The sequence below is a fragment of the Osmia lignaria genome, chromosome 11 (assembly GCF_051020975.1).
Source record: "Osmia lignaria lignaria isolate PbOS001 chromosome 11, iyOsmLign1, whole genome shotgun sequence".
NCBI classification, from domain to species: domain Eukaryota; kingdom Metazoa; phylum Arthropoda; class Insecta; order Hymenoptera; family Megachilidae; genus Osmia; species Osmia lignaria.
The window spans coordinates 10,736,804-10,764,085 of record NC_135042.1 but is presented as its reverse complement, the minus strand read 5'-3'; the positions used below and the strand labels follow the sequence as shown (position 1 = coordinate 10,764,085).

General features: G+C 39.7%; 1 protein-coding gene across 1 annotated transcript in view; it reads left to right on the top strand.

The window, feature by feature from the left end:
* The window catches only part of Sdc (Syndecan), a 66,605-nt gene that overhangs the window by 2,537 nt on the left and 36,786 nt on the right, over positions 1-27,282 (top strand). The window lies entirely within an intron of this gene.

The window sequence follows — 27,282 nt, the reverse complement described above, 5'->3', positions numbered from 1 at the left end:
TGAGAGAAGTTGTTCCTGAATCGCTTTCGGTTAAAGAAACTTCTTTTTCCGCTGCTCGAGGAATAAAGAGCCGTACTTTCTTGAATAAAAAAGAGAGCCACGGAAGGAAAGCAAGCAAGATTATTGAAACTTTTCAAACGATAAATGGAAGAAATTTTTACATGTACTTATCGTTGTTTCGATAGATGCAAACAGATTCTTTTATTTTTCCTAATCTTTCTCCGGTTAAGTTTTTGCAATTTCCATTTTTATATCCCATTCTAGGAATACAAATTGCAAGGATTCGCGTGACCTTGCGTGAATGGTAATAGCAATGCATAGTCCTCTGGTTTGGCGTCGAAATGGCACCAATTCACCTCGACGAATATTAAACGAGCGACGTTAATGGCCTTTTACGACGACTTGCTCGTGCCAGCTTAGGTCAGATTGGGGCAACGTACTTTCATTCTTTGATATGTGCACGTAGGTGGTCGAAATGCTTTAGAGTTGTGAAAATGCTACGAAAAAAAGCTGTAGGTACGTTCACCTTTGCACGAAAGCAAAGAAATCCTTGTACGAGTACATGAAATTACTCTCTTGTCGTTTTAATATCGATTCGACAGTGAAACGTTAGTTATGTTTATCGTTTCAATCCAACAAATACTGTTCGTGTAAGGCAAAGATTAAAAGAATCGAACGAGGTCAAGGAAAAAGACTTTTTACTGGGTCAGTCTTAAGGTTAAAGCAAAATCGAAGTCGAGGACGTCTTTTGGGGAGAATAAAGATTCTTTCGAGGGTTGAAAAATTGGAATTTCTTCAATCGCATGAAAAACGCTTTTCTTGCTGAATAACAGTCCTCGAGCATTTTTACATTCTTCTACTTTAAGCACAAAGTATAAGTTAGAATTTTCAAAGAGAAACATGTGATGAAAAGCTTGAAAATTCATTTTTCCACCAATTAATGGATCAAAGAGTAGCTCCGATCTAATGTTTGGAAATTAGAATGCAAATCGCTCGCGGAACGAGCACCGTGAAAGCTGGAATGCCACTAGCGTAACGCGAACGATCCCTGTAAACACCAGCACTATTCGGAATTTTGAATGACATAGCATCAATGGAGGTTAAACTACGTCCCAATCGTGTTTCTAATGTGTTCCATTCTGAATTCCAAGCGGCGATGTCCCGTTGTCGCCTCCTAGCTCGAAATAAACCAGTCTTCAGGCAACGACCGACACTGTAAACAAACCGATCCGACGATTTCGTACAGCTACTCCTATCTATTTATACGAGATTCGAGTAGCTATTAGGCAACGCGTTAGAATTTAACGATACGGATAGTAGAAATTGTAGATTCAGAGAAGGAATGGCTGTGTTTCCGAATGGCCCCACCAAAATTGAGAACTCAGGTTCGGTATATAACATAAATTGACTACAGGAAACCGATTAAAGTTGGTTTCAGAGCTGGATGTCTTACCGTTTTCGAGATATCGTGGTAAGGTTAGGTTAGATTAGGTTAGGTTCTGTGTATGCGCAGTATCGAATAGCGCATACGTAGTCCCAAAATTGTACAAAAATTTCTTACCACGATATCTCAAAAACGGTAAGACATCCAGCTATGAAACCAATTTTAATCGGTTTCTGGTTGTCAATTTAGGTTATATACCGAACCTGAGTTCTCAATTTTGGTAGGGCCATTCGGAAACTTATCCGAAGGAATTTCTACCCAGACTTTTTCTCAAACACTCCGCTATTCGGTACCTCGCCATTTTCTCAATCCGCTAACTGAAGCGACTGTAGGTTTGAACGCGTTCCGAAAACTTTGACCCTCCGTTTCACCCGCACCCTAGACAAAAACCAACAGGGGTTTATAGCCTGGTCTGACATCGCCGAGGGACGACTGTGTGATTGTTCCGAGGCTAGAGGGTATGGTACCGTTGTACAAACGATGCCATGTGGCTTTCGCAGGCTTTAACGAGCCACGTTGATCCTTGTCCCCGAAGGTCCTCGCCTTGCCACAGGCTGTTTTCCGACAACGAACACGCGAGTCACGCGGTGAATTTCTCATCTTTCCGGATCCTCGGAAGGATGGAAGCAGTCTGAACGATTGCTGCGCATCCACGTGGAATACCTGTACAGTACCAAGGACAATAGCTCCTGGGAAGGTACAAGAGACTTCTTGCCGTCACGTTTCACCCTCCACCCCTTTCACAATGCTCTAATTACGTGGCTGATCATCGATCAAGAGAAGTTGGACCGAGCCGTTTGTTGCTCGAAGAATAATTCATAAGGCTGACTCCGCCAAGAAATCGGTCGATCAAAAATTCCGGCTCCAAGAGTCGAGAGGAAGTGGTCGGTTTCGAGAGGGCTCCGGGGATTGTTTCGGTCAAGATGCTGAACTGTTTTTGCGTCGAGAGGGTTTGTTGCTGACTAGGGGAGCGATTCTATTGATTGAATGGAGTTTTCTGTACTATGCTATGGATTATACACCGTGTGTGTGTATAGGTACTTCAAACACTGAAGTATCATAATGTTTATTAGAATTTGTTGGATATTTGAAGTGTTATACAGGGTGCGTCACGGAAAGCAGACGTTTTTAAAATAAATATCTCTCAGTTCATTTCTAGCGTAATTTTAATTTATTGTCACGAAATGATACATTATTACATGCCATTTTAGGCTATTTATGTATGAAAAATTATGTCACTTAAATGGTGACCATTTTGGTGAATTCAACTTTGCAGTCGCTCCCGGAAGTTCGCTACTACTCTCTTCAACAGTTCTTCGTTTATGAAGATAGCCCCATAGAAAAAAATCACACATTGAAAGGTCAGGTGACCGAGGAGGCCAAGGAACGTCACCGAATTTTGAAATGAGGCGTGCAAAGTTGCATTCACCAAAATGATCACCATTTAAGTGACATAATTTTTCATACATAAATAGCCTAAAATGGCATGTAATAATGTATCATTTCGTGACGATAAATTAAAATTACGCTAGAAATTAACTGAGAAATATTTATTTTAAAAACTGTCTGCTTTCCGTGACGCGCCCTGTATTTTGATGAAAAAATTGAACTCGTTCGAATATCGGTGGGGTATAAAATTAGAGGAGAATGAATGTTTTAAGGCCGATGTTTGCACTCGTGTCTCCGCGTTCACTTCGTTAATGTGCTTGTTTGTTAATTGCCGGCGAGTAAATACGTAGTTAATCGCGCGGATAATTTATGCCATCTAACCGAGCCGTGATTTCGATTCGAGCTGGAAACGTTTCGATAAAACGTCAAACGCATATTATTGCTCTAAAATTCGCGTTTCAATTACCTTCATCCGTTCGATTGTGTTTTATTCAAATGGAGAGTCGAACGTTTATTAAAAATGAAACGTTTTTTCGATATAATACCAAATTCCAATTTGTAGGAGAAACGTTCTCGTTGGCAAAACTTGTATTGGTGCTTTAAAAAATGTGCACGTCAAGTAATGGTATCTTATCGAAGCATTTGTTGACGAAGCTTTTATCAATGTTTATAGATAACAAAAATTTTAATGCAACCGGACGATAGATTCGCTGGTGTACAAAGATCAATTTCGAACGATCCTTATACTTTGAACGACATTATCTTCGTTACATTTAACAATAATTATTATTCTCTTCGAATGAAAGGAAATAGAAAAGGTTAATAGAAAAGAGCAATTTTCTGGTTTTGTTTAGTTTTGCTAACCCAGTTTCTAGTTTAGTCGTGGACGTTGTATCAGGGAAAGGGCGTGAACATCCCCATCGAAATTGGCTAGTTGCTTTCTAGTTTTCGCACCGAATCCCTCAGGCTTGAAAAAAAGCTTTCATCCATCTTGCTAGGCTTGTCCCGCGGGCGACAACTTTTCTCGTCGTACTTTTTCCCCCGTCCTACCTCTCTTTGCTTCCTTTTCTCAAAACTATGCGTCTTCTCGCTGCTTCCTTACTTCCACGAGAATTATCCTGTATTTTTAGAACATTTTACTATTTACGGGCAATCGAGTAGCCATTTCAGTGTTACTTTTTTCTTGATAAAAAGATTTGCGACTTTGGTGTCTTCGAACGAGAATGATAAACTAAAGTGGGTCAAAGTCGTTCGACTACTTATTTCTTTTTCCCATCCGAACTATCGCGAAATGGTATCTGAATTTTCTTACAAGTTTCCCGTTGAAAACGTTCCGAGCTCTTTGAAGGAAAATTCTTTCCGGGCCAGCTTTAGACGAAGGCCTTCTTTCTCTCGTTAACTTTTGCCACGGCTCGAGAGAAGGTATCGATGAATCGATACGCGTGTCATGCTCGACAGAACGTTTCGATGAGCTTCTTCCCGGCTTCTACTCGCGTCTCGTTCAATCTCCTTTTCCTCCTCTTCCACATCTTCGCGGCCGCTTTCCCGGCTTTTCGCTTTTATTTCGTATACGGAGCACGCCGATCGCCGCACCGGGAATACCTTCAAGTTTATACGACCATAATATAGCGGGAAATTCCTCGTTAGAAGGCGACACGATTCCCTTTCAACACCGATAATGCCACAGCGAGATTCTTCGTTTCCCTTTTACCCATTCCGACCAACCTTTCCCCGTTCAATCAACGGATAATTATTTCTCGGAATAATAAGTATCCATAGGATATCGTGGCTCTCATCCTCGCCATTTTCTATTCCTCGTTTCTAATTTCCAGTGTAAAAGAAGAAAACCAGAGAAACCTCCTAGTCACACGCACGTGGCCGCACCTATCTCGGACATCTTCGTCTGAACGCGCTCGAAACGCGTGGGTGTCGCGCGAGAGGAAGGCGGCTTCGAGCCAAACATGGTTACCCACCTTGAACGAGCTTTCGAAACGATGCGAATCACGGGGGACAGAGAGGTTTTCTTCTCAATGAACGCCTAAAGGCTCTTGGAGAAAGGCTTTCGTTTGTCTCAAAATTGTTTGCTTCGAAGGTTCCTTGTTTAATCGGGGATCTGCGCTGTGCGATACCCATACGGGTATATTACTTCCGTTCGCACGATTTCCAGTTCTATTCCTGTTGGAAATTTTCAGGGTTTGTTCGAGAGTTCATAGGGGTTGAAATCGTACGCGTTTCCGACCAGTTACACAGGCTGTTCAAATAATTATTGCAATCATTAATAACTGAGGAACGTAACGTGTAGTTTAATTCTTCAATATTTCGCCATTTTTTTCCACCACTCAGTTTCTCGACGAAGTTCTCTCGCACTCGAACCACGGTAGATTAAATTGCAAACAAAATCTCTCGGCTCCTTTCCTCTTCCACAGCTAAGATTATTACTTTATCAACGCTAAACGAGCTCGATAGCTGTTCTGTCGAAGACAAAGTCAGAGCTGGTTCGCGAGGGTTAATTAATTCCGGCACGATATCGCGAGCACCGTGAACATTTGCATAATGGGAAATTAGGTAAGGAGGAACAGGAAGACTCGCTGGAGGCCTGTCTCGCGTATTACTTCAAACTATCTTAAATCACCGTCTGCTGAACGTTCCTTCGTTCGAAGAGCAATTAATAATAATTCAGTTTATCTGCAATACGCACATGGCGCGTCCTTCGTCTTTGAACATATTAACTCGTTCCAACTGAAATTGCGAACATAAACGAGTTTCCATGAAAGTACTCGTTTGATTCTAATTCTCTCGGTGCAAATGTCGCCTCACTGGCCGGCTGAAATTAAGGATTAAAACGGTAATCCTGACTAGATGGTGACCCAACTACGTTTGCTACGTAACGCAAGGATCACTGTAGTGTCCTGGATTTATCCTAGAATTCGTTCCAAGTCGCGTATACGACACAGGGACCTCGTTTATTTGTTCATTCGTTTGTTTCCCGTGAAATGCAAATTCAAGGGAACGAAGAAGTTCTTCATTGTCCATTTATCCGAAGTACTTAATCGTTTGATAAATTTTTAAAGAAAATAATGATTCTCTGATATTTGAACGTTTTATTTCCCATCAAAATGAAATCACAGAAAACGATGCACAACCGATTGAAAATCCACTTTGAAAACTTTCTCCATCCCGAGGAAACGTTTTCAACGTATCGCAGCTGTTCCAATCGTTCAAAATACCTAAAAATAAATTTCTTCCAATAGAAAATCCACTCGATATTGCTTCCCTCTGAAAATAATAATTCGAAACTTTTTCATGGAACTTAGAAATCGTGATGAAGATTTAATAACGAAAAATTAATGATGTAAAAAAGGTGAAATATGTATTTGTTCCATTTAACCTATATATTTGCGCAAGTTTGCTGCCCTCATTGGCGAATTCTTTTCGCAAAACTTTCGAACCTGGTTAAAGTTATTATTGGACAGCCTCGATCCAGGTACAAAGAGTTCTCGCCTCTGTAAAACGATCCCTATTCGTTGCACAGGATAACAGGATCCTTCTGGTGATTCAAAAGGGAACAGAGAACTATTTTCAGTGCATAATTTTCCAGGACACTGGAACGTTACACTGTAAACTGTACACAAAGCGTTTCACCCTTTTTTATGAGAATTCTTTGGTTACCACGCTGCAAGACAAAAACCTTTGACCCATTTCTTTATCCTTTCTAGGTTTATTAAAATTTCATGTGTTCTTATTTTATCGTTCAATTTCTATACGCGAACCGAGTGCTTTCCCGTGTGAGTTCATTTTCTTCCATCAAAATTTCCAGATGAAAAGAGTCGTTCGTTTTCTTTGAAAATTTCAACGAAAAGTCGACTTTTCCATTTTCATCGATGGTTCTTTGCCTTCATTATCCTTTCAAGAACATTCCACTCGAAGGAGCTATTGGTTTTATTTATTTTTTAATCAGAATTTTTGATTAATTCGCGTCTTGAAAGTCAAAATTTTCTATTCTTTACTTTTCACTTTCATCAACATCGATTCTATTTTCTCCGTTATTTTTTCATCAAAATTCCACTTGGATAAGTACTTCCTTCGCTCTCCTATTTCTACCTCATTTTTACCAAAATTCCTTGACGTAGCATATTCATTCTTCGGCCAGTTTCGTGTTTTTTCTACTGAAATTCCGAGGGACACTATGCTTCACTCTTCTCAATGTTTTTTATCAAAACTTTGATGGAAAACCGAGAAACTGCTTTCGAGGGATAAAGCTTTCGCCTCTTTCCAACATTTTCTTTTGTAATATATTAGATTTCGAATTTTCCATTTTTTATCAAAATTTCAACGCGAGACACCCAGTTTCTCTATTTTAAAGAAAGAGGGAGGCTGTGTTGCATCTCGTTTGAATTTTATTCCCGTGAAAGTCTCGTGTCACTCGGTTGCCGCTGGAATTTCTCATTTTTAAAGGGCGAAGGAAAAGAGAGGCAGCAGCAGGCCGGATTTTAAGCCGTCGCGATTTGTTTTGACGAGAAACTAACGAGACTGTCTCTCGCATGCCCTGCACACACCGAAGACTGCTCCGTTTCTCCGCTTTTCCCTCTCGTTTCTGATCTGTCTTACCCGACCAATTCTCTTTTCCTTCTCCGCTAACAAAGAAATTACACTGACTCGAAAATTTTCCTTCCATTGTCGAAGAAACTCTTTGTACCGCCTCTCTCTTTAAAGTTCGAGCATCGAAATCATTCTTCCAACCCCCGTTTCGTGGTTCGCTTTAAATTGAAATTTTCCTAAATAGAAAATTCTTCGTCTCAACGAAGAAACTTGTAAGATTCCATGTGGTAATATCGGTCGATTTTATTACCGTTCCTTGGCTCTTCTCGTTTCTGTCTGCGGCTGGGCAGCTCCTGTTTCACCATTCCTTTCCATTTAATGAGCAAAGAGGCAGACTACTTTCGAGCACAACGATCTCGTTCAGTCGCCTCGACCTTCGAACCCTCTGCTTCTTGCTTCTGACTCTGTTCTCTACATATTTCCGAATAGCAGTTTCAGAAAAGTAGCATTCACGATTCGTGATTTGTCCTGTAAATTGATTAGCTTTCTTCGTGGAAGAACGATCGGTGCGATCCATAAAGAGAAGGGAGAAAAATCGTTGAGAATGGAGAAGATATGGCGTCGCGTAGCGTCGAGTAGATATTGATAAAGCCGGCGCAGTTATTGGGAAAACGTGTGCCTCTCAATATTGCAGTCTATAATTGAACGGCATCGCGCCGGGTCCACGGAAATAGAATAGAAATTGCTATGGAAATGGCCGTGCGAACAGCTGCAAGAGTTAGCCCTCGACAACTACCAAACCCGAGGTACTTTCGTTTTCCTCTGTCCTCGAGTGTTTCACGTCGATCGAACCCAGACCATCCTTCATACTGGTTTTTCTTTTTTCGTTTTAACCTGCACGTACAACAAACCCTTTTTCACTTACACGATAATGGAAGAGCGGCCATTGTTGCACGGATCCGGAGCGGCAATTTAATTTCCTTCGACCGCAGCCGAAGTCGCTGTTTAATCTCTGCTTCTGCTTCTACTCAGCCTGCTCGAAAGCCTGAGTTAAGCTTCTATCGACGCGATCTTAATGACGAAACTTGCACCGTGTCCTGGGATTTTCAGCTGATCGAGGTGTTGCCGGACCAGAGGCTTCAGTTTCCTGTCCCTTTGGGAAAGTAGACTTTGAATTTTCAAGCTTTTCACTTGGAATGATTAATTTCGAGACTGGAAACTGGAATTGAGGCTTTTGGAATGGAGTTGAATAGGGAAGATAAGGAAAAAAATTTAAATATTGACAAAGTTGAAAAGAAATCGAGAGCAAAAGTTTAAAGTTTATCGCAGTTTGTTTCTGTTCTAATTAATCCTAATCAGTTTTGTTCTAATTCTAATTAGACCGATATCGACTCGAATGAGATACTAAAGTCTCTAATTATTGTTGGAGATTCGATAATTGTACGAATAATTTCATTTTATATCATCGGCGTACATATAGAGGGAAGAACAATTAAAGAACAATTTACCAGTACGCAAGATAATACGAGTTATTAATTGAATGCGATTAATCAATTTTATCATTAGTTGGATAATCCTCGGTGTACCAACCTATTTTCGTAATCAATTCAATACACGATGGAAGATTGAGAGAGGGTAATTTCAATTTATCAAAAGTGGTAGAAATCAAAATTTGGGAAATTTAGATACCTCTTAATTACATTACTCAAACTTTATTATATTGCTCTATTAATTTAAATCAACATATTCTCGACAGAAAAAATGAAATAATCCTATGAGCAAAGTTTCTCTCGTTGAAACTCTATTATATTTTTTTATTAATTAAAATAATACTCTCAGCGTGTGCAAATTTCATATTTCTGCAAGCAAAATCTCCATTATTCAGGCTTTATTATTTCAGAGAACACCCATTTTATTCTATAATTTCAACGAATTCGCTTATTCAAATTTATTATATTTTCAATTATACATTATATTATATATTTTTATCAAGAGAATAAATATCCAAGTTCTCTCACGAAATTCTAAGGGATCTGAAAGCGTTCGGAACAAACATACCTGACGATGGCAACCGAACCGAGAGAAACGATCAACCGGAAGTTCTGTCAGCCTTCAAGCCTCGTACTGTTTCTCTCCGCTATTTCCTTGTTCCTTCGATTCTCTGTTGCTCGTAAAATCGTTCGGTCCAAGCCAGTTTACCGGTCGATCGTAAACATTTCCTCCGCTACTCGAGTATTTTCTATCCGGTGAACGGAAATGGCCGCTGGTCAGCTATTCTAGAAACCTTACTTCTTATTACTTGTTTATCAAATACGAATTACAAAGTTTCGAAGTATTAAAGAATTTTTGGAATCGAATTTCATTCGAACATTTATGGAGATTCTGTTATTTCGCGGTCGCGTATTGAATTATTTCGACGCACTTGGAATCGCTAATCCGCAAGATATTATTAATTAATTAACGGGAAAGGATGAGCGGAAACACGCAGTCGACGTACATTTCCACGAGTATTAAAAAAATGAAAACACCACCGTGAGAATTGAATTTAATTGATTTCATGGGATTCGCTTTTAATTCAGTTTTCGTTTGGTATAGTATTTAAATCTGAAATGCACGTAACAGTGTATGTAATTTTCAAATTATTAAAAAAAAAACCTCCTTGGAATACTAAAATTAAGAAAAAAATAAAATTAGTTACAGTGGAGGGGGCAAAATTGAGTCTACATTGTTCAAAAAAGAATACCTCGGTTAAAATTGGACTAAATAACTTGAAGTTTTTTGAGAAGCTATAAAAATTAATTCACTAAAATATATACATATTTTCATCGTTTTAGAAAGTTACAATTTGTTGAAATCGTGAAAAAAACTAGTGAATGGTAATTTTTCAACTTTTTTATGTGAGTCTATAATGAAAATTTAAAATATGTCTTTCTAAAAATTACGATTCACTATTTTTTTTCACAATTTCAACAAATTGTAATTTTTTAAAACGATGAAAATACATATTTTAGTAAATTAATTTTTATAGCTCCTCAAATAACTTCAAGTTATTTAGTCCAATTTTAACCGAGGTATTCTATTTTGAACAGTGTAGACTCAATTTTGCCACCCACTGTATATTATCTTCATCAACATTTCTGACCCGAAGGCAAAACTTTAGTTAGACTAACGATAAAAGTGTAGCAGATCGATGTTAAAAGCGGAAATCGGCCGGTTGTCGCGGAAATGGAGACGGCGCGGCGTCGCGTCACAACGCCGGAACATCCCGCGGGATAAGCCTGCCCCAGTTTCATCGGTGATCGGGCCGCGAGATATTATCAATTAATTAACCGGTGGAGGTCGATAGAACGAATTTCGGTGGCTCGAGCGTTCCTTTATTCGCTCGACCCATATTTACTTGGAAATAGAAACGGGGACGATATCGAAGGAGAAACGCCCGGAATGGAACGAATCGAACGCATTTATATCGGTCTACCAGTTACCAAGAATTCCTTTGGAATACCCTGTTCGGTCTTTAATTGATCCGGCTATATTTCGACAGAATATTTTATCTGAATATTCTATGCAATACTCGATCCCTACCGTGAAATTTAAATTGATATACCATGAGTGCCATTCTGCGATACTTTTGTCTAATGAATTCACGTCAGGCTTGCACTGTTTCGAAATCGACGTTGAAAATTATCAAAAGATTTAACAAATTCAATTGTTTCGAGCTGTTCCTTTGATTGCCACGATTTCACGATTCTCTCGTTTCCGAGCAAGCAGCGAAACGGGTCGAGTTATGAATCGGCGATTACTTTCCATTCATAAAAGACCTTGCTCGACTAACGCGAGCGGAACGCGGGACTCGTCCATTTATCGCTGCACTCATTTAATTACGGCGAAACGTTGAACTTGAGCGTAATTAAAGAGCACTTTTCGACTGCTACCCCGCACCTCTTCATCGCTGCCACCTACTCCCTTCGTTTCACTGATTTTCTCTTTCATTTCAATTCTTCTTTCCCCCTCGGTTTCTTGCATTTTCTTACTTCCGTTCTTTCTTTTTCTTGCCGCCGACGTGTTTCGTTCCTTTTCTTCCCGTTCAATCGCATTCAACACCGAGAATGAATGAGAACGTTGTTCGTAGTAATATCGCTTCTCTCCTCCTTTTCTACACGTTCCAGATTCCTTTTCAGTCTCCTCGATTATTTTCATTTTGTTATCTCGAAAACTGCAGCTATTCGTCTTACGTATTTCAAGACAAATCTTCGTTTTGTGAAATTCGCTTAAAATAGTTTCAAGAAACAATTAACGCGAATAGATAGATTAGAAGACGATCTCCCCTTCGATCAAACGAGGTTAATATGCAATTAACGCGATAACTGGAATGATCGATGATCGTTAATTAGTCGACTTATCAGGCGAGGCCATGGATCAATGATAAGTCTTATCGGGAAATCCTCAGTTTTTCGCATTATTACTGCGCTTCTTACAAAGGGTGTTTTCTAACGGTGTTGCACACTATGATTATCCAAATGATTCGCAGTTAATTATTAATAGATGCGATCCAGATTTACCGCATTTAAACTGTAAATTGTGTCACTGGTACAGTAAGAGATTAAAGATAATTCGGATTGTTCGGTAAAAAGGGATATACGTTGAACTGGTTACGAAAAGGCTGGAATCGGAGAAATCGTGGATGCAACGCTCGTTTGCTTACACGTGGCTGCAGCTGCCTGCATTTCGTTCCCTTTTCTCTGTCTTTCCGCTCGTTTTCTCGTTCTTCGTCCCGGTTCCGGCTGCTCATCCGCGCATTTTTCATTCAGACTTCCGGCCCACCGGCAGGAATTCCGTGGCTGCTGCTCGAATTTATCCGAAACGGAAATAAACGCTGCAACTGGCACGATGCATTCGCGAACGTTGATTGTTCAACATTCACTGCCACTCCATCATATTTCGACGATTTATAAATTTTCATCTGACGAAGCGATTCTTCTTATTATATTATATTATATTATATTATATTATATTATATTAAATGTCAGAAACAGGATCCATTGAAGGAAAACTTATTGTACTTGTTCAAGATTTAATTAAATCCTAGATGAATTGTCGAAATTTCGATTCAGTTCAATATAGTAGCGCTAATTCGGTAATTTGTATCTTGAGGAAAATGTAAGCTAACGATAGAGCGTAAACAAGTTTCGCAAGAGCAATCTCGTTAATCGTGTTACGCAAAATTATCGTTTCGCTTCTGTTTTCCTTATTTGCTCGTCGAAAGACGAGCAAATTAACGCAAATAGAATTACCAGTCTGCTTTCTACTAATTTCTCTCGTTTATCTTTCCTCTGTTATTTTCCTCTTTTGATTAGGCCGCTGCAAACGAACAAGTCGAAAAGCAAATGTTATTAATTCTCCTTTCAACAAACAGAAAGTGCAAATTGATTTTACTTTTTCAATATTTCGTTGTAATTTCATTGTAATATCATTGCTTCGTAAAAGAAATAATTTTTGGAAATTTTCTAAATGGGAAAAAATAATATTCTGATAGAATGGTCGCGGAATAATTCCAAGCCGGTGGCACCATTTAGCCGGATCCTGCGGGAGAGGCCGACCGGAAGTCGCCGGGAAAAATGCATCGTATGCAACGTCGGGACTGGGTCGCGCAAGTGCACGTATGCTCCGAATTATTAGTGAGCTTGGAGAGTGGCCTTTACGGGACTCGCTCACGTTCGACCCATTTTCTTCTTCGCACAATACCTATACATAGTTCCACGAAAGTACGTTCACGATTAAAATAGATACACGAAGATACCAGAACAGAAAAATCCGATATGTTCAGTTAACACTGCACTTGGAATAATATCATATCGCAATTAGCAAATTGTAAATTTGAAACTATTATCAAGAAAAGGTGTTTAAATATGAAAATTGATGCCGGTTCGAAGTAAAAGTAAAAGGAAGAAGCGGTACGGTATAAGTAGAGCAAAAATCGCCCGAGGATTATTTTATAATAAGATCTCGGTTCTCAAATGGGTCAAGGAATAAAAGTTTCACGCTTTCAGTGTTTTTAGACGGCGTCGAGGTTCGAATATTGAAACGTCGATGAAAAATCGAGTAAAAGAGAGGAGGAGAGACGGTCGCTTATTAATTTCCCTTCCGGTGCTCGTCATCTCGCCCTTCTCGAGCTGTTTTCTCGCTCGAACCGGGACTCTTAGCCTCCCTTCAAAACCCGATAAACGTATTTGCTTGGCCGCGGATACATCGAGTTATTGGATTATCGTTGCAGTTGCCCCGGAAGTGGCCTTAAAAGCTCGAGGGTATTTTTCTTTGGTCTCGTTTTTCCTGAGCAAAAGCGACGACCAAATAACTTCTCTCCCCTTGTCTTCTAATATCACAATTGCAAAACTTACTTTGCGTAATTTACAAACAGAAAAAAATTGCACCGTGTGTGTTTCTCTCTTTCTCTCTCTAGTAAATTTATTCACGGAAACAAAACTCGTTTCCATCGCGCGTATAATTTAATTCGTCTAAACACGATTGGACTTTCAAGTAGAGAAACGTCGCTCTGGAGAATAGTTTGTATGGCGTGAATACGAGCGTCTGCCAGCTAAAGGTGCGAAGAAAAACTTACTTTATGGTAATTGAGTTCGCGATGCAAGCTCGCAATCCCATTCGCAGAGTACTTAAGGTTCGTTAGCCGCTACGTGTAGCTAGGTCCGTCGGTTTTTTTTTTTTCAATTTTATCGACATAATGATCGAGCTTGCAAGAAGGAAAGAGGCTCGAAGGAAAAGACGCCCGTCAACCCTTCGCAGAGAGAGGGAGACGGTTGAAAAAGGACCGATATAAAAAGGTCCATTAGGATATCTGTGGTTGAAGGGTTGTCCTGTCCCACTATTTATTCTGTTCTCTGCTCGTTTCTCGCTGAAACGACTGCTCGCTTCCGGGCTTCGATGGCGACTCAAGACGGTCTGAAAAGGTCGTTTCTTCGGGGGTGAAACGCCCCCAACGTGGAATTTTAACGTCGAGAAGTCTTGTTCAGCTGAAACGAGCTACTCTGTCGTAGCTATAATTATCAATTTTCATTTTATTTTCAAATGAAATGGGACAGAGTTTGGTTTGCAATGAATATCTCTGGGGGTTGATCGTTCGAGGTAGGCATCTTTGATTTTTTACTTTTTATTCTGATAACTCTTAGACCGTGTATAACTTTCCGTGTAAGATTTCCACGTTCTCTTTCATTCGAGAACGATGCAGGTTTCAATGCGTAGCAGCGTTTAATTAATCGCGTGGTCCATTGAACCTCTGGGTGCACGCTCACCGGCACGTGTACCCCAGAATAGCGGCTGCGTGGGCTAGCCACGCGTTTCCTTACCTTTTCGAATCATATAACGGTACGCATGTGTACGTTCTCGCTCGCTCCTTACTTTTTCACCTTATTTTCCGGCCTCTGTTTCGTGTCAATCGCAGTAAAAGCGATAGAATATCTTTGGCTGGAAAATTATTTCTATCGACCGCACGAAACGTCCAGTTGGAGGGATTAAAGCTTCCTGCTACTTGTGGATAGATCTTAATTCTTGTAGAAGGGGCTAATCGATGAAACCCCCTATATAAAAATTATATATAATATAGTTGATTTCCTGCTGCTACTCAGAACAGCAGCGTCACTCGTTCGCATTTTTTCGAGGAATTTCATGAGATCATCGTTTCGAACAGATGCGAGGCTCCTTCTATATTTATTTATCGATATTTTCTCTACGTCTGGAAAATTCCTTAAACGAGTCATCGCAGTTTGCACATCGATAAGATGTCCTTACTCATTCACAGTAATTTTCTTTAATCAGCCGGGTCGAGTCAAAAATGACTCAGAGGTCTTAATCTAAATTTTTAATTATATTTTGTGTAAAAGAAAATAGCAATTTTGTCATTCGAAGAATTGACAAGCTTTTACGTTGAATTCTTTTCTTTCTAAAATGCAGCCTATTGATAGAGATTTAAATGGGCAGAGTGATGAGCGTCGCGACGCTTTAACGCGCCTCATCCTGCTGACCGCTCCGTTTATTACATTTACTTGGAAGTGGCTGTTACGTCGTACCTGCTACGACCAGCTTCGTTATCTCGCCTAATGTTCCTCCTCGTCGCGACGCTTTCGTCGTAGAACCAGAGGAAAATTATTATTTCGGTGCCTCTTAAGGTGGAGGGAATTTTCGAGAAGGGAAAATTGTAGTTAACAATTTTCTTTTAACCAGGATTTCTCACTAGGAAATGGATAGACTGGAAGGAAATGAAATCAAGGAAAATAAGGAAAATCAAAATGAAAATTAACACTGTTTGCAATGCACTGAAATAAATGAAATTATTCGAGGTAAAGGTGCAACAGTCAATGCACTTTGAGCGGAAAAACGTGGTGGACACACAGGTAATTCTTAATGGGGCGCCACCGCCCTTTTCGTGGGCGTTCGAGAAATTCGTGGAGGCGTACCACTTGTTCCATTAACGGCCCCGTACATACAGATTCAACGAAATCAGGTTTTATACTCGCTTCAACGTCTGCTCGATATTCAGCAATTTTCTAATCGCATTATACTTTAACATGGTCAGGATAACGGAGGAAAGTTCGGATGAATTTAAACGAACTACTTTGAAGTGTCCAAAATAGGATATATTATTAAATTATAGATTTTCATTTTAGGTCAGTTTAAAATATCCAAATCCTTTGGTTCACTCGTCGAACGATGCTTGAAATAGCAATAAGCACGATTCGAAAGCGGATGATCGATTTCCACGAAACGATTCTTGCACGATCGAGAAACGTTTACGGCATCGTTTGCTTCCGATCTATAAGGTGGCGTCCCTGCAAGACCGGTTCTCATCAACGAACGCCACGAAGAATGGATCCCGACCGATCGTGATCCTCTGTTCGCGGTAATTCTTGTCCCAGATTGTCTCTTCGTGATGTAAAATGAATTCCTTGCAGTTCGTTCGATGCCCGATACAGGTCTTTAAAATAGAACACTTCAGAAATAATAAGTATAATCTGAAGGGATTAAGACTTTGAAAATTGTAATTATGGTAGGATGCATTTATCGGAACCGTTCGGATTTAAACCTCTTGAAATACGATTGGGCCGACAACTTGGTCGGATCTGAACTTATCGCGAATGTACACCCACTTTACCCGCTATTATCCGGCTCTCGAAACATTAAGCTGATATCGGAGGGATTAGCCATAACGCGATCGTCATATCCTTATCGTTTGCTATAAATGCTTTGGATTTTTAATATTTTGAAAGTTCGAGAGAGAAGAATTGCGAGACAGATTTCTTGGGAAATTGATTGTAAAAATATTTGGTATCGACATGGAATGTAAGGTGGAATTATTGGCGAGAATTTCCAGTGAACAAGAACAGGAGGAAGGGAACAATACTTATCTCGGCTAATTGCAATTTAGAAAACGCTTCAGGGCCGCTTCGAAAATTTGCTTAATGCCTCGTTCTCTGTTGCCGTAGCTCTGGGGAAATTCGATTTTCCCTCCGTGCTCGATTCACCGTCACCGTCGTTAACTCACAGACGAGCCAACTCGTCTTTTCTGATAAATATTTGCAGAACGAAGCTCAAGCTACTACCCGTTAAAATTATCATTTCCACGGGCCGTCAGAGTCATCGACCAGCTTTCGTTTGAGTTTCTTCGAGCCCGATGAAAATTTATTCCAGATGGCTCGTTGAACTGGTACAAAATATGAGAACAGTTTGAAATTTTTTGCATTATGTAATAATTTTATCAGTTTTTTAACAGGCTGTTATCGACGATTGTCTCGTAAAAAAAAAACATCGATGCACCTGTGATAAAAGGTTAAGCGCAGTTGACTGCGCATTTAGGAAAGATGGGTTACCGTTTTTTTTTTTTTTTATTGTCACAATACGATTTCCTCAAACAATGGAACTCCACATCCAAAAGAGAGTTTTGGACTGTGTGTTTGAAGTTTTGGGGTCCATTTCAGCCAATGGCTATGCAGTTACAATTTAGTTATATATAGAGGTCATTATTCCATGTGTTTCCGGTGGAAAAGCATTAGAAACACTACATCGCCTTAGGAAAGCTTGTTGGACATCACTACCTGGCCTCTGGCTCTCGTAGCCGAGGATTGCATTCGTAAGCTAACTAGAGTGCATCCTAGATGCATTCCGTTAGAACACGCCTGCATTTGCGAACTTACTCTCCTCTGTACCTATCATTGAGTTAAAGGTATTATCCACTTTGGTGTGGTTAAGTAACTTCGTGTGGTTACTGGTGATCAAGCCAAGTCTGTTAGGAAAATTTGGAAGGGGTTTTGAAAAGATATGGAAGAATATAAAGGGATGAGGGATAAAAGTGATGATAGATAATAGAAAAAAGCAATAATACAGTTGGACATAAAAGGGTGGGTGTAAGAATGGGAGAGGAATAAAAGAAAGATTAAGAATAAAAGAAGTGATAGTAGAAAGGGGATATCTGAAGAAAGTGGAATAAAGCGTTTATTAAAAGAATAAAAAAAAAGAAGGAAATAAAAAGAAGTTATTACAGTTTATACAATGTCAAGAATAAGTAACAAGGTAATAAAAAATGTAATGGTTAATGTTACGCATAAAAATGTTGTGAATAATCGTAAAAGATAGATGTAAATTTCCTGTTCTTTTTTTAAGTGTACTCACGTAGCTCGTTCACCTTCTCAAAAGTCTCTCCTCCCTCTTTGAACAGGATTTTTTTTTTTTTTTTTTTTTTTTATTCACCGGGACTTGGGAAAACAAGTATGAAAGGGCTTTGCACCGTTGAAAAATTGTTCGCATTAACAACTTAATGCCCGGCAGTTTGGGGCATTACCTTCGTGAAAAGTTGTTACCGCGAAAAATTGCGACCCTGTTTCAGAAATTGTTTCCTGGCCGTGCAAGAATTATCGATTCCATTTTCCTGTCGCACGCACACCCACATGTGTGTTGTACAGCAAATGGCAACAGTGAAAGGCTATTCGAATCTCTCTTGCAATTTAACAATTACAAATTCTATGAACGTGAACAAATAGAAAAAGTAATACTCGTGTTTCGTGAAAAAGTTGAACCAAAATACCTTTAACTTCGAATTATGGAGTTCTAAGTTGAAAGAAATAGAGTGCTAAGTTTTTTTCTCACAATCCAATCAGTGAAACTTTTATAATTGGCTGAAAAGTAAAGGCAGCTTCGAATAGAGGGAACACGATTACGATTCAATGATCGAACACGATGGAGAAGTAAGTTTCTTTTCTATGTGGTTCGATTCTTCTGGTTTTCCTTAACAGCGAACAAAAGACGGCCCCATTCGCGCGATTTATAGCCACGCTTAAGAGGACCTACTTAGTTCTTAGGTCCCGTCGCAGCCACGGCAAATCGAGTTGACCCTTGAACTTCGAAACTTTGTTACGTGTTCGAGTTGGAATTGGCCGTAACCGCTGTAACAAGACTTGCTTTGTAAATGCAACACCCTCCTCCACCCCTCTCTATTTAATTTCTCCTCCAATCGTTCGTCGATGTTTTTCCCTGAAAATCGCCGACCCGAGAGAGAGAGAGACTGGTCTTTGATTGGAAATCTTGAACAATAAGGAAAACCATTCGTGTTTCATTTATTTTTGTATGATTTGGAAAGCGATTAATTAATTTCGGTTAATTTCAAGGTAATTAGATAGGTAATTGTAACTGTGTTTAGCTTATTCTTTTATGCAAACACAGGAAGATAAACCACGATACTTGCTTATTACGTATTCTGTGTAATCACTGCATGTCCAAACACACAGTTTCGGTATAATGCAGATAAGCTTATCACTGACAAACAGTTTCCAAATTGATAGCCTTTATTACCGATGCTGTAATTATTTGTCGAAATGGATTTATCTTGCTGGTAACTTGTTCAGAGAAAGTATCGTTACTTATTAAATGTTACGAAGATTTCTCAACTTCATCTTTGAAACTGTTTCAATGCAGCACCGTTTATAATCCATCGTGACTGCGGTCTTTTCAAAAATTCATCGTTCGCTCATCTCGACGTCCCCGAAACCTGTATCTATTATTAATCGTCACTCTTCGAGGGCGAAGCGACGGACAGAAAGATGAATAAAAGAAGTTTTAAATATCAGCATTAAATTCTTGATATTCGACGAATTGAAGATTCATTATTCAGTGATCGACATTTCGAATTCAATGTAATAAAATAATTGAAAAAATATGGTAATAGGAATATTGCCATTACGCCAATTGAAAGGTTAATATCTTGATCACCGTGTCTACTATGGCACACGATAATATGGATCGTTAAATATAATATTTCAAATCAATTGTTTTTATTTCTAAATTATTTAATCTGATTAAATCGGCAGCGTTAGTCACCGAATGGTTGGTTCGCCTTTGACTTATTTGATAAACGCAACAAGGTTCACCGGAACACGATAACACGAATGACACTACCGCCACGAAAATTGGTTCCTCTGATTGCGAGATCGTTCGTTCGTTCGTTTATTATTCAAAAAGCTGTGCCCGCATCTGGGAAAAAGTTTTGCCGGATCGGGTGCATGCGATCGAACGCAGACGGAAAGAAATGGTCGTCGACCGTCCGCGACTGATCGATTCGTTTCTAAATGCGTCCGCTCTTGCCAGTTTAACCGACGAACAATAGCCAAACGTCATCGTATCATCGTGAAAAGTCTCTTTTTCTACGTGACGCGAGTTTCAAATTGAAATTATTGTTCGTCCCGAATGATAATCGTGGAAAAATGAGAGATTAACCTCTATTCGGATTTTCAATTATTTATTCCAGCTGATAGAATTTGAATTCTGCGTCAGTTCAAATATTTTTCAAAGTTTCTCCAAGTGAAACGTGAAAAAATAGAGAAAATTCCTGGAAAAGCGTGAAGAACAACGTGAGGAAAAGTAGTAGGATCAGCGAGGACAATAGGAGCAGGTGTTTAAGGAGAATTTAAATTTCCCTCCGGTTGAAGAGAGTTAAGTCCAAAAGTGTTGTCGGTGCTGACTTAATGCGAGCACCTCGAAAAACCGCAACGATAATTTTCTCAGAGAACTACAAGAGGTTTCCTTTCCCAGGGATTTTCCTACATCCAACCTCTCACCGTTCTCTAATTTTTAGTTCTAAACCCCTTTGCCTCTTGAAATCTTTTTATTTAACTTTATACTGTAAAAATTAGATTTTTATCCAATAGAATTACCAAAGTTTCATGGATTCTTTTATTGAGAAAATCTGGAGATTCCTTTGGGGAAATTACTAAAAAAGTTTGGGATAACCGTTCACTAGGGAATTCGTTCCGAAGAATCGGTAACAAAACGCTGATAACAGCTTATTCTAAATCTTGAATGAAATATCTTTCATTGTTATATGGTTCTATTTCAGAGAATACATTTATATCGATCGTATCCTTTAACGTTCCACCATTAGTCGTATCTCGGAGCTAATGTCAATGCCACGATTTACGCAGACCGTGACGATTTAAATTACCCCTGTCGCTTCTAGAGGGTGGTGTTATTGATACCCGGCCGCATGCGTGTCCATAAAATCCTGAATAATTAGCACACGGCTTGGAATACCCTGGAAAAGCCAGCTCGTCGAGGGCTTTAATTAGGAAGGGTGAGAGGATTGGCCGGGCTTGATTTCTCGAAAAGAAGTTTCTCGCTCGACGAAATCTCGAGTTCTGACCAAATAATTATGTCCATCTACCCTTTGATCATGTTCTTTGACGCGATGCAATCTCGCCTCTTGGTTTGCTCAAAAGAATCCTCACGGACGTGATTAAAAACCATAGAAAATTAGTCAATTTCTATCATCATTACTATCTCGCGAATTCGATCTTGGTCGAACAATTAAACGCGCGATACCAAATTGATCGTTGCATCGATAACCTTCTGCTGACAAATCATAGGGCAGGTTCGTAGCCGATTTATTGGAAGTCGCCGGTGTGACGTCGACGAATCGACGAGAATTCAATTCGCCCAAGCTGAATGAGGACTTTTGTTCGATCGCGTCGGTTACACGCTCGACAATCGACGAACGCGGCCCACCGTTACATCACTGTCCAATTTTATCGCACGACCCGTTCCGTCCAGTCGATGCATTATTTCTCACCCCTTCCGCGGTTAAGCATTCCCTTTTTTCCACTTTTCCGTCTACTTTTTCCCCCGTTGCATTCGCCAGCCTATTTATTATCGTCAGACACTCTGGAAGCTCGCGATTAACTTTAGTCGCGTATAGTCGCCCGATCGAACGAATCGTTTCGCGGTGGTTACAATTTTAATAAAAATATAATTCAATCATTTTCCACATATTTCAGCCAAGAGATTCGATCGCCTGATAATGCCACTTCATCCGATCAATTTTATTAGCCCCACAATCGACACCATTTTCGTTTTTTTTTTTTTTTTTCTGTTTTTTTATTATTGCACTGGAAAAATCCATTTAAATCAAATGAATTTGATATATTTTTCACGGCGAGTGGTAACTGAACAATTTCCAGCCACAAAAGGTTAATCACCTTGAAAGAGAAAACATCGGCGTATATAAAACTAGCTAAAAAACATTTTCAATTCAGTTCGCTGAATAAACGTTGCGAACTTGTTAATTCATTTTTTTTCTTGCAAATATAATTTATTTACCGCGTCGAATCTGGATAAAATATGGAGTTCATTATCGTCAAATAAAATTGTTAAATTGTGCTTGGAAACTTTTATATGATTTTCCGAATAATTTGAATAATTTCCAGGTTCCATAAAGGATACCGGAAAAACTTTCCAAACGATACAATTTATCTACATCGTCAAAGCAGGAGATTCAAACGATCGGTTCGTGTTGCAGACGGACAATAGTCCCGGAGATTCATAATTAAATCGCATTTCCAGGACAATAACGACGCCGGTGGCTGGAATGGAAAAAAATCGTCCAGGACAAGTTCCTTTCCCGCGTTAAAGCTATTTCCGCGGCGCGAATGCTCGAACAAAAAAGCAACCACGTAAAAACATTGAATTTATTCACTCGGTATGAATGAACGACGATGGACGTATATACTCGTCATTATATCAACCTATAGTTTTTCCTCTCGTAAACGACGTCTTTCATTATGATTTTCTACTTCGTTACTGACTTCTTTTTTTCTATTGTGTCGACGTCGCTTTAATTGCAATTTTTTTTTTTTTTTATATCCAGAAATTCTGAGCATCTTTCTATATCGTTTCTGCGAGTGTGTACGTCGGCACACCTACCCCCTTAAAGTTGGCAAGGGCGGTCGAATCGGGCGGGAAACATCGATTCTCAATTTGGCAGGAAGCAGAAAAGCGGAAAGGCTGCTCCTTCTTCCTTTCTCTCTGTCCCTCTTTAACCACCTTCTTCATCCACACCCCCTTTCAAGCATTCCGTCCCCTTCCTCGTTCATCGATTTCAACGTCACTCAAGCGTGACATGGCTTTTCCTCGCTCCCCTCTCGCAGAAGCACTGCTTTCTTCGGCTTTCCTTCAGCGTCTACTTTTGATAATACCCCTCCCCTTTCACGCACACCCTCGTTTGTCCTTCGAGTTTCACGTCCCTCGCTCGCCCATTTCCTATTCCAGGGTAATCTTTTCTTACTTATTTTCGACGCCGTCAAAGAGAATTTCCCTTCCATTCAGACCTCCAGGTGTCAGCGGGGATATTTATCCCTTCGGACCCGATTTACCCTCGGAATGCTAACAAGTTATGGCACATTGACCCGTGAAAATTTTAACGCCAGTAGCTTTTGTGGCGGTTCCCAGTGGACGTTATAAAAAATAAAGGTTGTATCGCAGCCATATCAAATTTTAATCCTCAACGAATCACCTGTAATTCCCTTTCCTGAGTTAGCCGCTGAATTTCATTGAACGGGTCATCCGGAAGTTGGTCAAAGATGGTCTCGGATCTTCTCAGGGGAATTCTTGCTCTATCTGGTGCGTGCGCAGCAGATGCAATCTACGATTCCGGGCGACTTTGATCGGCAATTGGGAAATTGCAGGAATTAGGCCCCGTGACGTCGGTCGAGCGGACAGTATTACCGTGATTGGACACTTAGAGGCGGCTCAAGCGAAGGTCACTTTCGCATTCACGATCCTTTACGGTCTTTCGAAAAGCAGACTTTAAGAACGAATTCCATAGACGTTCGTATTTGGGCATACGGGTCAATTAAACCTTCTACTGATATCCTTTTAACGAGCTTTCGTGTATGGAGGTAACGTACAGTTTCATGCAATAATGGCTTCCCTAAGTTAATATCAAGGCGACCGTTCACCTGGTTCACTCTGCATTCTTAAGCATAGTTTCCATTAGTAGAGTAATAGGAAAACTTTTAATATTGAACGGTCGCAAAAATGGGATAGTAGGGTAGTCAGGCAAGTTAGCGGGCTTTAAGCCTAGTTTACATTGATAGAGTAAGTAAGAAAAATCCGTTTACTATACTTACATAAACGATTGGACAAACGGCTGGGAAGGTAGGAAAAATGGGATAGTAGGGTACGCAGGCAAGTTGGCAGGCTTTAAGCCTAGGTTACATTGATGGAATAAGTAAGACTAGTAGGAAGAATCCGTTTACTGTGTTCGCCTACACGATTGGACAAACGATCGGTAGGTGAGTAGTTACTTTCCCATTGTAAACCGTGATTCAAGTTTGGGAATAGCGGAGCGAAGTGTTCGATTTCGGTGGTTTCGTTTCTTGTACGCCGGTACGAGGCATGATCCTCGTCAAGGAACGCGAAGCACCGGCACGTAACGCTTTTTCATATGCAAATTACGTCGGTTGCACAATAATAATCGCGGCCTGTCGTCGACGTCGCGGAAGCGTTCACGCGCCGCGCCGCTCCGTCCACGAGCTGCATTTGAATTAATGCACTCGACGATGAACACCTCCCTTCCTCTGATATTCTCGAGAATAATCCGGATTCGAGCGGCAACGGACGACCGTGAAGATCGGACGACTTCCGGTTAGCGAACGTCGGCTCGATAGGAGCCGATTTCGCTTCAGCTTATTTTAGGGAATTCCAGCTTTCCTTGTTGAAAACGAAGGAAAGAACGTTTATTTATTTAACTTTGATGCTGTATGGAGGATTTACGAATATCCGCAGCATGTTTTTTTGCGAAATTGAATGGTTTATTTATTTATGGTTCTCTGTAGAAGTCTGCTGATTTTTTTATTCTTTTCTTCTTCGAATTATTTTCGAACAGAGAGATGGTTTATTTTTAAATAATTTGTTTTTCAGTTGGACGTTTGGTTTGTTTCAGGCGCGAAGATAATGGCTTTTCAAATTATTTTTTTCCTCTCTTTATTGTTCAGAGAAAATTTCAGAAGTGTTATAGCGAAAATTTAGTCACGACTAATTTTAATATTCCACATTTGCGTGTAAGTGAACGTGAGCTTTGTATTCAGTTTCCGTTCATAAAAGGTATAGATTAGAATCTGAATGGTGGAGAGGGATAATTTTCCAACGAATTCTTGACTTTTCTCGGTCCATTGACCCGTGATCAGGTGCACGGGGTCAATTCGATTCGACAAACTGGCTTAATGTAAATCCAGCCTGTGCTGCCAGTATTGAATCCCGAACGATTTCGTTGTCGCAGCAGCGTGCGCTAACCGTGTTGGAACAAATTCAAATTTATCACATTGAACCCTCGTTCGAAATTCTCCAGTCGAATTTCGTTCAATTCATTTATAAAATCCCAAACATTTACGATCGGTCAACTTGTTCCTTTCATAAAAAATTGCATACCTTGTAATATTTAAATTACTGGAATTATAATTGGGTGATCGTATTATTATGAACAGTTCGAAATTACCACTTATTTGAAGTGGTACCATTTAAAATGGTATCCCTTTTTATTGCAAAACTTACTGTTATATTTTTATTATTATTATATTGCTGTATTTTACAACTTTTATAATTTAAAATACATATAATGTTAATATTTGGTCACGTCGCATGCTTTCCATATTTTTTCGGCAATTTTCTAGCATTTCTGGGTCGTGATGCCATACGAATATAATTTTATCAATCAGTTGTTGCTTGTTAGTTATTGTCTCTGATGCAATGCGACGCTTTAATAATTCCCATAGATTTTCTATTAGGTTCATATCTGATGAGTTTCCAGGCCATGGTAAAATTTGAATTTTTTTATTAGTTAGGTAGGCTGTTACGATTTTTCCTGGAAAGGGTATATTTCACTTTTATGGAATATATGATAGCATCGGAAACATAAAATATGTAAGTTTTCCATCTGTTCATAATAATTTGATCACCCACAGTATTTCCTACGTGAGGTCATCAAGTTCTAATTATTCCAACAGACCGAACTAACAACCTAATAACCAAAGTCCCGATCGAAAGCGCAACAAAAGTGTCTTTGTGCGATCCAAACGTGGCATGAATGTACTCTTAAGCGGATCACGTTGCGTCTTAAAGGAACTTGTATAGAAATGTCGCGTTAGCGAGGAAGACCCGTAAATGCCGTGCCGCGAGCAAAATAAAAGCTACTGTGGAAAGAATGATACTTTGATCAGCTTCTTAAGAACCTTATCGCGAGGATCCGTTGGTACGATATTAGACATTATCGCGATCCTTTTCCACTGATCCGATTATCGAGTTTTCGAACTGCAACTTCGATAATTGAGGATCCTTGTCGGTGTTCAAAGATAGTTTAATCGAATTCCGTATGGATACAATGGAATGGGATATCCAATTAAAAATTGAAATCAATCAGCCGAAGGAACTTTGATCCCCCTTCGATTGATATAATCAAGGGATGTTCGAGTGAAAAATTCAGATTTTAATTATTCAGAATACGATCATTTCAATTTGCTGTTAGAAATCTAACGATAATCTAGCATTGAAAGATCCTTCGTTTGAGTAAAACTTAGATTCGTTCTGTTCAGGTGAAACTTCTGGTGAAATCTAGAGAAACCTGGTGACATAGAAACGTGAGAACTAAGTACACTCGCGATCAAATCAGGCTTCCGTAAGAAAAATGGTGATGTCCCGAGTTCCGTCTTGCCTCTAGGCATCCTTAAGGAAAATGGCAATGTAAGGAAGGGGCCTGATCTATATGCGAAACGAGGAGAGAATCGAAGATCGAAGGCAAAGTCCCTCCTTTCCGCGGGTTGTACGAATTCTCGTTAGCAGGACAAGAGAGATGCTGGAATCTTGGCGAAAAAGACTCAACAGGCCACTGGTGGAGTGTTTTCATGTATAATGGATGAGAGACAGGCGCCAGACGACCTATGAGCAAGCCTTCAACGACAATGTGAACGACAGCTCTGATTATTCCTAACCAGATATCGAATCGACCGCTTTTTCAGCCCGATTTCGTCAAGCTGTTCTTCAGCTTTCATTCTTCTTCATCGTTTTTCTATACAGCCTGTCTCGTACATCCGTAACAAGCTATGATTTCAAAACGATAGAGGATAGGGTAAAATTTCACGAAGAAAAATTAAATACTGTCAAATGCAGCATTGCACGATGCATTTGTTGGTTCTGAAAGTGGAGGAATTTCAAAGATTACAAGATCTGGTTTGAATGTCACGTAAATGCGGAAACATTCGGTCTGCTGATCGTTTGAATTAGCATAGATTCAATGAATTTGTCCTGAAGGACTGCGAGCGACGTAAATCTGCGATTCGAATGATGATCTAATGTGCACTCATTTGACTCTTTCCGGTGAATCTTAGATGAGATTAAGGACTTTGAAGCGATGATCTAACATCCTGCCGAATGGCGGATAGAATAGAGTATCGTAATTCCAACAATTCGATCGTTTGTTCGGTGGAAAATTTCATTTTTAGAAAGAGCTTCTTCTTAATTGGAACTTATTAGAGAGAGTATCGTTCGAGGTAGCAATGAGAAAAGGAAAAGTACTTGCTTTTGTGTTTTTC